This window comes from Monodon monoceros, unplaced genomic scaffold (genome assembly GCF_005190385.1).
Source record: "Monodon monoceros isolate NGI ecotype Baffin Bay Population unplaced genomic scaffold, NGI_Narwhal_1 Super_Scaffold_1, whole genome shotgun sequence".
Taxonomy (NCBI): Eukaryota; Metazoa; Chordata; class Mammalia; order Artiodactyla; family Monodontidae; genus Monodon; species Monodon monoceros.
This window is the reverse complement of record NW_021703765.1, coordinates 38,473,199-38,487,139: the sequence shown is the minus strand read 5'-3', so window position 1 is coordinate 38,487,139 and position 13,941 is coordinate 38,473,199.

Here is a 13,941-nt window from a genome sequence, read left to right as displayed (position 1 = left end):
TTATCCAGCTAAAAACAATGGGCCATAGATACAAACTTTGTAATAAGGGAAGGGAATAGATAGAAGAGATTAAGGTCAAAACTCTGTATTTAATTTATAAACAAAGGCATTGGAGAATAGAGGGGAAAGGTAAGGGGGCTCACTTTTCTTAGAACAAAGTCAATGTGCTTAAGAGTTTCATCGTAGGACATTGAATGGCCCTAGCAACGGAATGTGAGATACTGGCTGTTGATTAGTCAGTATAGGGTAAGCTCTGCTGCAAAATCAACAAGGATGATCTCTCAGTGGGTTAACACACAGCAAGTCTGCCATGAGTCTAGAGGCTCTTCGGGACCGCTCCCTTCAAAGTGCTTTTTGGGGACCCAGTCTAATTCCCCCTTATAGCTATGCCATCTGGAACACAGGGCTTCCAGGTCACCACAATAGGGAAGAGAGAACCGGAGAGTGACACACCTGTTAATAAATGCTTTGACAGAAGTGACCCACATCAATTCTGCTTCTACTCACAACTCATTCACCATAACTAGCCACATGACCTTATTTAACTATGTGAGTATTAGAGAATTTGTGGGAGTATGTGGGTATTTGGAGAATGGAGTTTCTGCACAATTTTGGCTCAGCTATATTATAATTTTATTTTTATTTTTCGCAGAGGTAGAGATTGGGGAGAATGCTTTTGCTGTTTTTTTCCCTTATGAATAGTTTTCTACTAGTTAGATTCACTTTTCTCAGTAGACTGAAAAATCATAGATTTTTTTTTTAATTGTACTCCCTAGGACTTAGTACCACTGCTGACAATAATAGGTGTTGAATAAATAAATAGATAGATAGATTCTTTAGATAAAGCCAGTATAGATTATCCATGTTGTTGCCAAAACTGTATCCAGAAGTCAGCTACCACAACTTTATTCTGGTGATTAAACTGATTTTATTAGTAGTAATGTAGTTAATTCATTTAATTATTTGAGGAATTACCTGTGGGAACAGTAATCAAATTGACTCAATTCTTTCATTGTTTACAAAAACAAGCCAGTACTACAAGTCTCTCCAGTATGCATTCAACTACCTAACCCATCACTTGCCATTTTATCCACATAAGGGTTTTCCTTTCTCTTTCTTAGTGTCTCATTAAAGCTTCCTTCTGCCCTCGAGATGTTTTATAAGGAAAAAAGAAATAAAGCTTACATTATTTCTTCCATATATTACTATCTTGGTTTATTGTTTTCTGCTTGTATAAAATTTTAATTCATATTAAAGGAAAATATTTAATTCAGCTGTTCTTAAGAGAAAAATAGCATTCTTCCACTTCAAATATTTTCCACGTCAAAATATTCCTTACATATTTTAGTTGTTGTTTAATTTCTTATTTCTCCAGTGGAGAAAAGCTTGAAAGCCACTGTTCTTCGTATCTTCGCCTTCTCTATTTTACAGACCTTGTAAGTGATGTCATTGCATTCACCTATGCCTTTACAACCTTTAATCAGCATCTTAGTTGTCAAAGAAAAACAATCCTTCCCTTAATTCTAACAAAGAAATATGGGGCCTGGCCAAGCACAGCACCAGGCACATAATATTTATTCAAATATGTTCGAGTTCTAATACTCCAAACTCTCCAGAAATGATAACCAACCAGAGATTCTGAAAAATCACGATTGATGTAAATGAAGTCCATTCATTATTCTTATCCCTAATTCATCAAATTATATGCCCAGATTGGTCACCATCATCTCCATAAAAACGACAATTGATTTGAAGTCCTAATGGAAATACACATATCTATTTCAAAATTCCCTGAAAGCATTTCTCTTAGAAACATAGTCAATAAATGCTGTTGGTGAACAGCTCCCTTCAATAAAATCAGTATGTTGCAATTAATTCAGGTCTTGAATTCCTCTACCCAACAGTAATAGTGAAATCTTGATAACTCATAATGCTTGGGTATTCTCCACAGCCAGGATCCTCTAGACCAACAGTCATCAAATAGGCTATCAGAATAGACTAGCATACAATGACCAAGCATGAGGTATGCTGTAGTGTGTTTGCTGAAAACAATAAAGTATCAACATTTTAAAATTATTTTCATTTTTTAAATGTGATACTGGTGAACTCAAGCATGTCCTTATGTCTTTCTCATTCACTTACTTCGAATATATGAGAACTGTGTATAACTGCAGTTTATCCTGAATAGCAGTCCACAGTTTAACACGATGCCAGTAAATGTTAATAATTGTAGCAATTATACACTATGGTGTGTGAAAAAAATACTGAGAATTTCTTCAACATCTGGGTATTTCCAAGACATTCACATCCTTGACATTCACATATTTCACATATGTGAATGTCAAGGATATTACAACAGAGAAAAGGCTGGGAATTACTGTTCTGGGTAAGCCTTGGTGAATATTCCTGAAACTCATTTTCTGCTACATTTGGTCTAAAGCAAATATAATTTTTCTCTTGGCTATAATTCTGTGGTATAAAGTTTCCATATTCAGACACTTAATTCACATCTAAAATATCAAGTTGATAACTTGGTAGTGTTTCTCCTCTACTGAAACCATTTTTTTAAATAATTTAAGTTATTTCACTAAAGTACATCCCACTCACCCCCTTGAAACTAAGTAACTCTGTGCTCTCTACCAGCGGCTCAAATATTTGCATCCACTTCAAAGAGCAAACAGTAAAAGAGACAGTATTTCAGTTCAAATATATCAGTTGAATGACTTTAAGAAATATTATCCCAAATGCTCATTTATGACTGTTATGTCATCAAATTGAAACCACAGAGGCATTGTGAAAATAACTGACATACATAACACTTTTTTATGATTATGACACCATTATGCAGAAGTTCTAGGAATTCAAAGAGCTTGTCTTTTTAAAAAAAAATCTCACAATGATATTCCTTAAGCCAGCAATAAATTCTCAAAGACAGCTAATATTATGCAAGATCCCTTAGCAAGCTCCTGTAACTGACAAATATAGTTTGGCCATATATTTAAAATACTGTTCTCCGTTTGTTCATAGCAACATACTTCCAGTCCATGGGTCTGAGAAAATGGATAATTTAATATGAAATATATGACCTGCAACTCATGTGCATTTCTCTAAAGAGTCCCAAACTGCTTTCAAACAATGAGTCTGTGTGTGAAAAAACCATTTAAGCAATTTTAAACTGTCCTAAAGCAAAAAAGACTCCAGTTGTAAATAACTATTTTATAGATAGTGTTTAAATAAAAGTCAGTTGAAGAATAAAAAAAGAAATCCCATCACATCTGAAACTACTTATATCGCCTATTCAATAAACAAAAACACATAAACCAATGTAAAATTTATTTGAGTTGAAATAAAGAATATCTCCAAGGAAGAGTATTCATCCAGAGTGAATATTTATAGAAAAGCTCTTTTCCTCAAAAAATATATGTGTTTATAATGCCAAACTTGGCCAGAATCCTTAAGTTTAAGGCTATTTCATGAAAGTTTTCTAACAAATTTGCTTGGGACAAAAATATTGGCTTATAAAAAAATGCCCAAGGATTATTAAAAAATCACTTTAGAAAAGCCAGTAAAGATGTTAAGTGAAAAATTTACCCCAAATCCTTTTCCTCTGACAAAATATATTCTTAAATCATCTTTGTGAGTTTCCAACATATTTTCACAGTAGAAAACTGTTTTTATTTTTCTGCCCAAAACATTCATAAATTATAACAACTTATTTCTGTTTTATGACCATTCAAACTTAAATAGAATTAATCACATTCAAAAGCGGGCGAATGGGCTTCCCTGGTGGTGCAGTGGTTGAGAGTCTGCCTGCCGATGCAGGGGACACGGGTTCGTGCCCCAGTCCGGGAAGATCCCACATGCCGCGGAGTGGCTGGGCCCGTGAGCCATGGCCGCTGAGCCTGCGCGTCTGGAGCCTGTGCTCCGCAACGGGAGAGGACACAACAGTGAGAGGCCCGTGTACAGCAAAAAAAACCAAAACAAAACAAAACAAAAAAAAGGCAACATAGAATAGAATAGATATTTTGATGTTAATTTTGGCAAGAATTTTATCTAGTTTTTATATCTGGGCCTTTGCACCACCTAGAATCCCCCTCCCAGCCAGCTGTTTCCAGGGAGGTTGTGACAGCCAAGTTCTCTTTTTTTTTAATTTATTTATTTGATTGCATCGGGTCTTAGTTGCAGCATGCAGGACCTTTCGTTGCGGCGCACGGGCTACAGAGCGCACGGGCTAGCTGTGGCACATGGGCTTAGTTGCCCCATGGCATGTGGGATCTTAATCCCCCCACCAGGGATCGAACCTGTGTCCCCTGCATTGGAAGGCATATTCTTAACCACTGGACCACCAGGGAAGTCCAGCCAAGTTCTCTTATCCATGTAACCTCCAGGATTTGGTGTGAAGCTCCTTATGCCAATCTCACTGCAGTACTCATCATGATGAAACATAATTTCCTCTTCACTTGTCAATATATAACACTAGCTGAAAGGTTCTTGATGTCAGTGACCACATAGTATTATGTTGTTATTATGTATTTTATGCTGCTGTCACCTAAAATGTGCTCAATAAATAATTGTCAATTACTGCTAAATAGATGACTCCCAAAATACAAAGTAAGGACTGGTGCTTGAAAATCATATAAACAATTTGTTTTAGCATCAGGAACACATACTTTTCCCTTGAAAATATAGTTCTGCCACCACACATCCAATGTGGATGCTGGACTAAAGGCTTGGGGAAAACAATATTATTTTGAGACCATTCTACCCTTTTAAACAAGCTATATAATAGTTCTCATAAAATCTGCTTATAAACCCCCAATTTCTATGTTGCCTTAGTTGAAAATAGTCACAACCTAAAATTATGGCGCCTGTTCTTCCACTGTAAATAACATTTTGTTTTTCAGCCTGAGTTCCTCTCAGTGGCTATTCTAAAACTCTGTCATTCTTCTTGAGTTCTCTGCTAATGCCCACATCATCTTCAGGAGATAACCTCAACTCCTTGAATTTAACCTTCTTCAACTCTTCCCATCTCCATCATTCCCTCAAATTTTCTTCATGTGATTACTCCCTTATCTCCTTTCCTCCAGTCAAAGTTGAAAAGACATCCCACCTCCTGTACTTGTTTCTGGATATAAGGTCAATATACAAAAGTCAATTACTTTCTTATATACCAACAATGAATAAGTGGAATTTGAAATTAAAAACATATCTCCACTTATATTAACACCCCCAAAAATGAAATACAAAATAGGTACAAATTTAACAAAATATGTACAAGATCCATATGAGGAAAACTACAAAACTCTGATGAACAAAATCAAGGAATAACTAAATGAATGGAGAGATATTCCATGTTCATGGATAGGAAGGCTAAATATTGTCAAGGTGTCAGTTCTTCCCATTTCGATCTATAGATTCAAGGCAAGGCCAATCAAAATCCCAGCAAGTTATTTTGTGGATATAGACAAACTGATTCTAAAGTTTATGTGGAGAGGCAAGAGAATCAGAATAGGCAACACAATACTGAAGAACAGAACAAAGTTGGAGGCTCAACACTACTCAACTTCAAGACTTAGTATAGGGCTTCCCTGGTGATACAGTGGTTAAGAATCCGCCTGCCAATGCAGAGGACATGGGTTTGAGCCCTTGTCTAGGAAGATCTCACATGCCACGGGGCAACTAAGCCTGTGCACCACAGCTATTGATCCTGCACTCTAGACCCCGGGAGTCACAACTACTGAGCCTGTGTGCCACAACTACTGAAGCCAGGGTACCTAGAGCCCATGCTCCGCAACAAGAGAAGCCACCACAATGAGAAGCCTGCACACCACAACAAAGAGTAGCCCCTGCTCGCCACAGCTAGAGAAAGCCTGCAGGCAGCAATGAAGACCCAACACAGCCAAAAATAAAATAAATTAAATTCAATTAATTTTTTAAAAAACATTTTAAAAAAAAGACTTAGTATAAAGCTACAGTAATCAAGACAATGTGGTATTTGTGAAAGAATAGACAAACAGATCAACACAAAAGAATTGAAAGCCCAGAAATAGGACCACGTAGAGTCAACTGATCTTTGACAAAGTAGTAAAAGCAATATAGTGGAGAACAGATAGATTTTTCAACAAATTGGACTGGAACAACTGGATATACACATACCAAAAAAAAAAAAAAGACTCGACACAGTTCTTATATCATTTTCACAAAAATTAATTATAAATATATCATAGACCTAATGCAAAATGCAAATGTAAAGCACAAGACAATAAAACTCCTAGAAGATAACACAGGAGAAAACCTAGATGACTTTAGGTATTGTCATGACTTTTTTAGATATAATACCAAAGGCACAATCCATAAAAGAAATAATAAGCTGAATTTCATTAAAATTAAAAACTGCTCTGTGAAAGACAGAGTCAAGAGAATGAAAAGACAAGCCATAGACTGCGAGAAAATATTTGCAAAAGATGCATCTAATAAAGGACTGTTATCTAAAATATGCAAAGAAGTCTTAAAATTCAACAGAAAGCAACCCAAGAACCCAATTAAAAAATGAGGCAAAGACTTAGACGCTTCACCAAAGAATGTGTACAGGTGAAAAATAAGCATGAAAAGATGCTCTACATCATATGCCATCAGAGAAATGTAAATTTAAACGACAATGAGATACCACTACACACCTATTGGAATGGACAAAATCTGGAACTCTGACAACATCAAATCCTGAAGAGTATATGGAGCAACAGGAACGCTCATTCATTGCTGGTGGGAATGCAAAATGATACAGCCATTTTGGAAGATGGTTTGGTGGTTTCTTACAAAACTGAACATACTTTTACCATATGATCCAGCAGTTGCACTCCTTGGTATTTACTCAAAGAGTTGAAAACTTATGTCCACACAAAAACCTGCACACAGATGTTTACAGCAGCTTTATTCATAATTGCCAAAACTTGGAAGCAACCAGGATGTCCTTCAGTAAACAAACTGGTACATTCAGACAAAGGATATTATTCAGTGCTAAAAAGAAACGAGTTATCAAACCATGAAAAGACATGAAGAAAACTTAAATGCGTATTAGTAAGTGAAAGAAACCAATCTGAAAAAGGCTACATACATATTGCATGATTCCCACTATACAACATTCTGGAAAAGGCAAACCTCTGGAGACAGTAAAAAGATCAGTGGTTGCCAGGGATTTTGTGGAGCAGAGAGGAGTAAGAAGGATAAATCAGTGGAGCACAGAGGATTTTTAGAGCAGCGAAAATACTCTGTATGGTACTATATGTACAATACTCTGTAGGATACTATAATGATGGATACTTGTCATTAGACATTTATCCAAACCCATAGAATATATAACACAAAGAGTGAGCCCTAATGTAAACTATGGACTTTGATGATCATGATGTGTAGATATAGGTCCATCAGCTGTAACAACGTGCACTCCTTGAGCCTATAACATCCCCCTGGTGGGGGATGTTGATACTGGGAAAGGCTATGCATGCATGCATGGGGGCGGGGTAATCCCTGTACCTTCTTCTTAATTTTCCTGTGAGCCTAAAACTGCTCTTAAAAAAATTGTTTTTATCCTTTCTCAATTCCACTTATTCCTCTAAATACTACTCATTTCTTTCCTTCCTTTTACAAGAAAACTCAAAGAGTGTCAATACTTCTGTGTTCGATTTCTCTTCTCGAATCCACTCTTACTGCTCTTGTCAAGGTCACCAGGGACTTGGACTTGCTGAATCCAATGATCAATTCTCAGTCCTCCCTTTACCCCCCACCCCTCCCAGGGTCTGGCACAGCTGGTGACTCCCTCTTCTCTGACACTTTCTTCCCTTGGCTTCACATCACTCTTTCCTGGTTTTTCTTCTCCCTTTCTGGCTGCTCCATCAGTCTGCTTTGCTGGTTCCTGCTCCTTTTTCTAACCTCTAAACACTGGAGTGCCCCAGGGCTCTGTCCTTTGCCCTCTTTGTTCTACCTCACTTCTCTGGGGATTTCATGAAGTCTCAGTCAGTCTTGGCTTTAAACCCCATCTATATGCTGATTTAATCCCCAAATTCACAGATCTAGTTAGGACCATAAAAAAAATTTTTTATTGTTTTTATTTTTAAAAATAGGAAGGGGGACTCATAAGGGTTTTTATTTACAAGCATGAAGATAAAAGGTAGCTTAAAGTTCATAAAGTCCAAACCCTACAATCTATAGCCAAGGAAAGGGAGGTCCAGAGGGAGTAAGAGACTTGTCCAAGGTGAGAAAAGATTCCAACATTAGGAAAATTTTCCAAGCAAAAGCATTGCTCTCATTTTTCCAAGGGGGAAAAAAAAGCATATGTGTAAAATGATGTGTTCAGGAACAGGCAAACAAGTCTCGTTTGACATCATTTTGCATAGGCATATATAGATTAAGTAACTTTCTGAATATTTTGTACCAAAAATAGATTTAGCTGGAAATGTCCAGGTAACTGGAGACTTGTAAATTTTTTTTTCTTCGATCATCTAAATGATTGCCCTAATTCTCTGCTTCACTTTAATACATGGACACCACTATACAGTACAAATTTAAAATGCTACACCTTTTAGATAGACACCTCCATCTTTAGAAACTATTAATATTTATACTTCAATATTAAGTCTCTGGAGCCTAATCAGGTGGCAGATGGGGGGGGGGCAGAAAGGAACATATTTGAATGTAACAAACCCACCAGCAAACTAAACCTAGAAAACCTTCTATAAAATTTGTGACTTGACTCTGAAGGGCAATTCTGACCTGCAGAGCTAATAGCTTGCAGTCAGCTCACTTGCCTGTTCTTATTATCTTAACACATTGGGAAATTTCCCAAAATTGCCATACAGGTCATTTATTCATTCTGTCACATTTGCCAAGAAATAGCATGCCTATAAAAAGAGCAAGAGAAAATATCGTCCATCTCCTATCCATCACCTCCCCAAACATCCAGAATAGATTATATTCTCTTATTTTTCATGTCATTTAATAACAGTACTGGTGCATTTTAAACAGTAAAGAGCAGCATTCAACCATCTCTGGGATGGTGGGGCTACTTTGCTTCTGACATCCTGTCAGTGTATTTTAATAAAAAAGATGATAAATGTTTAGTGTCTTTTCATCTGAAAGTGAATGCCTTGAGGGCTTTTATTCACGTTCATTTTATTCCTGAAACATTTCAAGCCTACAGACCAGAATAGAACAAACAGACTCCTGTATCCCTACTACCAAGATTAAACATGTTAACTTCTTACATATTCGCTTCAACTTCTGTATCTATCCATCGATGTACCTCAGCCACTCACTCTTATTTCCTCTTCTTCCACAGAAGTAGACACCATTGCAAGGTCTATGTGTATCATCCCCACGAATGAGGAGAAAAAGAAGAAAATAGAAGAGAAGGAGCTGGAAGAGGGAGAACAGGAGGGAAGGAGGAGATAGTGCAAAAAGAAGAGGAGGAGGTATTTTAATATTTTTCAGATGTATTACAATGAGCATATATAACTTTTGCAATAGGAAAAAAATCATTGTAAAAGTAGAAATTAAAACTACAACACTGTCTTATTTCAAGAAGTAAAGGTGGAAAATATTCTGGAAAGATTGTATTCTATCACAGTTTGGAAAAGGATGTGTGGACAGACCTGGTTTGTTCTACCTGAGCAGGGCATGTACAGAGGCAGGGCTACTCCCGCCATCCCTGAATGTGTGTCATTCCTCCATTGGTGGTGGCTGGGACCAGCACTCCCCTCCATCCTGTCAACACCCAGGTGAGTGAACTCCTGGCGTCGCTCTGTTATGAAGCACACCGTCTACATCGATACTACATTGCTAAAATTCATTACAGGCCACTGTTCCTTCGATTAGGAAAATAGGACACCATTGGCAACCATGGTGAGAGTAGTTTTCTAAAATTGGTGGGGAGGAAAGATAGTCTTGTTCACAAATGGTGTTGGAAAAAATCAGACAATCACAGGCAAAAGAGTAAAAAGGACCTTGGCCTAAACTTCACACCTTATAAAAACTTAAAATAACTCATGGATCTAAATATGAAATGCAAAACCTAGAACTCTTTGATAAAAATGTAAGAGGAAAACTTCATGATGTGGAATTAGGAGGAGAGTTCTTAGGCATGACACCAAAGACATCATCCCTAAGAGAATAAAATCCATAAATTGGACTTCATCAAAATTAAAACTTTTGCTCTGATGAAAAGATAAGCCACAAATCATGTACCTCACAGTGGACTTGTATTCAGAATGTGTAAAGAACTCTCTAAACTCAGCAGTAAACAAACAATCCAGTTAGAAAATAGCTGAAAGATGAAGGGATATTTTGCCAGGCATATATAAATGGCAAGTAAGGACATGAAAAAATCCTCAGTATCTTTAGCCATTAGGGAAATGCAAATTAAAGCTACAGGGGGATACCTCTACACACCTATTAGAATGGCTAAAATTTAAAAAATACTTATAATACTGGCTATTTTTGTTACTTCTTGTGAGGCAAACTATTTCATTTATTTATTTATTTATTTATTTATTTATTTATTTATTTATTTATTCATTTATTTTGGCTGCGTTCAGTCTTCATGGCTGTGCGTGGGCTTTCTCTAGTTGTGGTGAGTAAGGGCTTCTCTTGCTGAAGAGCATGGGCTCTAGGTGCATGGGCTTCAGTAGTTGTGGCACATGGGCTCAGTAGCTGTGGCACGTGGGCTCAGTAGTTGTGGCTCGCAGGCTTTAGAGCACAGGCTCAGTAGTTGTGGCGCACGGGCTTAGTTGCTCTATGGCATGTGGGACCTTCCCGGACCAGGGCTCGAACCCATGTCCCTTGCATTGGCAGGCAGATTCTTAATCACTGCACCACCAGGGTGAGTCAAAGTATTTCAAAATACAAAGTTATTTTATAAAAAGTGGTGAGATTGCAGGGTTGATCAGGCAAACGGAGGTGAGGAAGTGGAGTCAGTGAGTGAACATCATTATGGAAAAGTATCTGACCAGCTGTCTCCATGGAACATGGCCCTGCAGAATGGAACACTGGCAGGCAAACACAGAGGTAGAAGAGCAGCAGACCGAACAGCAGAGCAGTCTTCAAGAACATGAACCCCAACTTCTTCAGGCTGACACAGACTCAAAAGCTTAAAAGCTCTATGATCTTAAGAAACAAATCTGTGCCTCAGTTTCCTCATCTGAAAACAGGGAAAACCATAGCATCCATTTTGAGGGATCATTTTGAGAATTAAATGGAAAACATTACATATATAACATGATAAGTGTTCAGTCCACCTTAACTTTTTGATTGTTATTATAATTCACCTAAATTTTGCCTAAAATTGGCAATTCTCAAACTATCTTAATTCATTTATTTTCTCTTCTCCTACCCCTTATTGTCAAAAACCTTCTCTTACTACATTTCAATCCCTGTTCCCACCTGCCTTCTCTGTGAAGACTGCTATTCTATATAATTTGTGCTTTTTAATGATTTTGATTTTTTCATTCTAAATTTAAGTATTTTTAACTTTTTCAAATGTAATGATCTAAAATGGATCTTTTGGGACTTCCCTGGTGGTCCAGTGGTTAGGACTTTGCCTTCAACTGCAAGGGGTGCAGGTTCGATCCCTGGTTGGGGAGCTAAGATCCCACATGCCTCATGGCCACAAAATCAAAATATAGAACAGAAGCAATATTGTAACAAATTCATTAAAGACTTAAAAAAATGGTCCAGATTTTTAAAATCTTAAAAAAATAAAGTAAAATGGATCTTTTAAAAATTAGTGCAATTTAAAAAAGAATTGTAGGGCTTGCCTGGTGGCGCAGTGGTTGAGAGTCCGCCTGCCGATGCAGGGGACACCGGTTCGTGCCCCGGTCCGGGAAGATCCCACATGCCGCGGAGCGGCTGGGCCCGTGAGCCATAGCCACTGAGCCTGCGCATCCGGAGCCTGTGCTCTGCAACAGGAGAGGCCACAGCAGTGAGAGGCCCGCGTACCGCAAAAATAAATAAATAAATAAGTATTTTATTTTATTTTATTTTTATTTTTTTAACATCTTTATTGGAGTATAATTGGAGTATAATTTACAATGGTGTGTTAGTTTCTGCTGCATAACAAAGTGAATCAGCTATACATATACCTAACCCCATATCTCCTCCCTCTTGAGTCTCCCTCCCACCCTCCCTATCCCACCCCTCTAGGGGGACAAAAAGCACCAAGCTCTTCTCCCTGTGCTATGTGGCTACTTCCCACTAGCTATCTATTTTACATTGGTAGTGTATATATGACCATGCCACTCTCTCACTTCATCCCAGCTTACCCTTCCCTCTCTCCGTGTCCTCAAGTCCATTCACTATGTCTGTGTCTTTACTCCTCTCCTGCCCCTAGGTTCTTCAGAACCTTTTTTTTTTTTTTTTTAGATTCCATATTTTGTGTTAGCATATGGTATTTGTTTTTCTCTTTCTGACTTACTTCACTCTGTATGACAGACTCTAGGTCCATCCACCTCACTACAGATAACTCAATTTCGTTTCTTATTATGGCTGAGTAATATTCCATTGTATATATGTGCCACATCTTCTTTATCCATTCATCTGTTGATGGACACTTAGGTTGCTTCCATGTCCTGGCTATTGTAAATAGAGCTGCAGTGAACAATTTGGTACATGACTCTTCTTTAATTATGGTTTTCTCAGGGTATATGCCCTGTAGTGTGGCTGCTGTGTCATCTGGTAGTTCTATTTTTAGTTTTTTGAGGAATCTCCATACTGTTCTCCATAGTGGCTGTATCAATTTACATTCTCACCAACACTGCAAGAGGGTTCCCTTTTCTCCACACCCTCTACAGCATTTATTGTCTGTAGATTTTTGGATAATGGCCATTCTGACTGGGGTGAGGTGATACCTCATTGTAGTTTTGATTTGCATTTCTCTGATGATTAGTGATGTTGAGCATCCTTTCATGTGTTTGTTGGCAATCTGTATATCTTCTTTGGAGAAACGTCTATTTAGGTCTTTTGCCCATTTTTGGATTGGGTTGCTTGTCTTTTTGATATTGAGCTGCATGAGCTGCTGGTATATTTTGGAGATTAGTCCTTTGTCAGTTGCTTCGTTTGCAAATATTTTCTCCCATTCTGAGGGTTGTATTTTCACCTTGTTTATGGTTTCCTTTGCTGTGCAAAAGCTTTAAAGTTTCATTAGGTATCATTTGTTTATTTTTGTTTTTATTTCCATTTCCCTAAGAGGTGGGTCAAAAAGGACCTTACTGTGATTTATGTCATAGAGTACTCTGCCTATATTTTACTCTAAGAGTTTTATAGTGTCTGGCCTTACATTTAGGTCTTGAATCCATTTTGAGTTTATTTTTATGTATGGTGTTAGGGAGTGTTCTAATTTTATTCTTTTACATGTAGCTGTCCAGTTTTCCCAGCACCACTTATTGAAGAGGCTGTCTTTTCTCCATTGTATATTCTTGCCTCCTTTATCAAAGATAAGGTGACCATATGTGCATGGGTTTATCTCTGGGCTTTCTATCCTGTTCCATTGATCTATCTATATTTCTGTTTTTGTGCCAGTACCATACTGTCTTGATTCCTGTAGCTTTGTAGTATAGTCTGAAGTAAGGGAGCCTGATTCCTTCAGCTCATTTTTCTTTCTCAAGACTGCTTTCACTATGTGGGGTCTTTTGTGTTTCCATACAAATTGTGAAATATTTTGTTCTAGTTCTGTTAAAAATGCCATTGGTAGTTTGATACGGATTATATTGAATATGTAGATTGCTTTGGGTAGTATAGTCATTTTCACAATATTGATTCTTCCAATCCAAGAACATGGTATATATCTCCATCTGTTGGTATCATCTTTAATTTCTTTCATCAGTGTCTTATAGTTTTCTGCATACAGGTCTTTTGTCTCCTTAGGTATGTTTATCCCTAGGTATTTTATTCTTT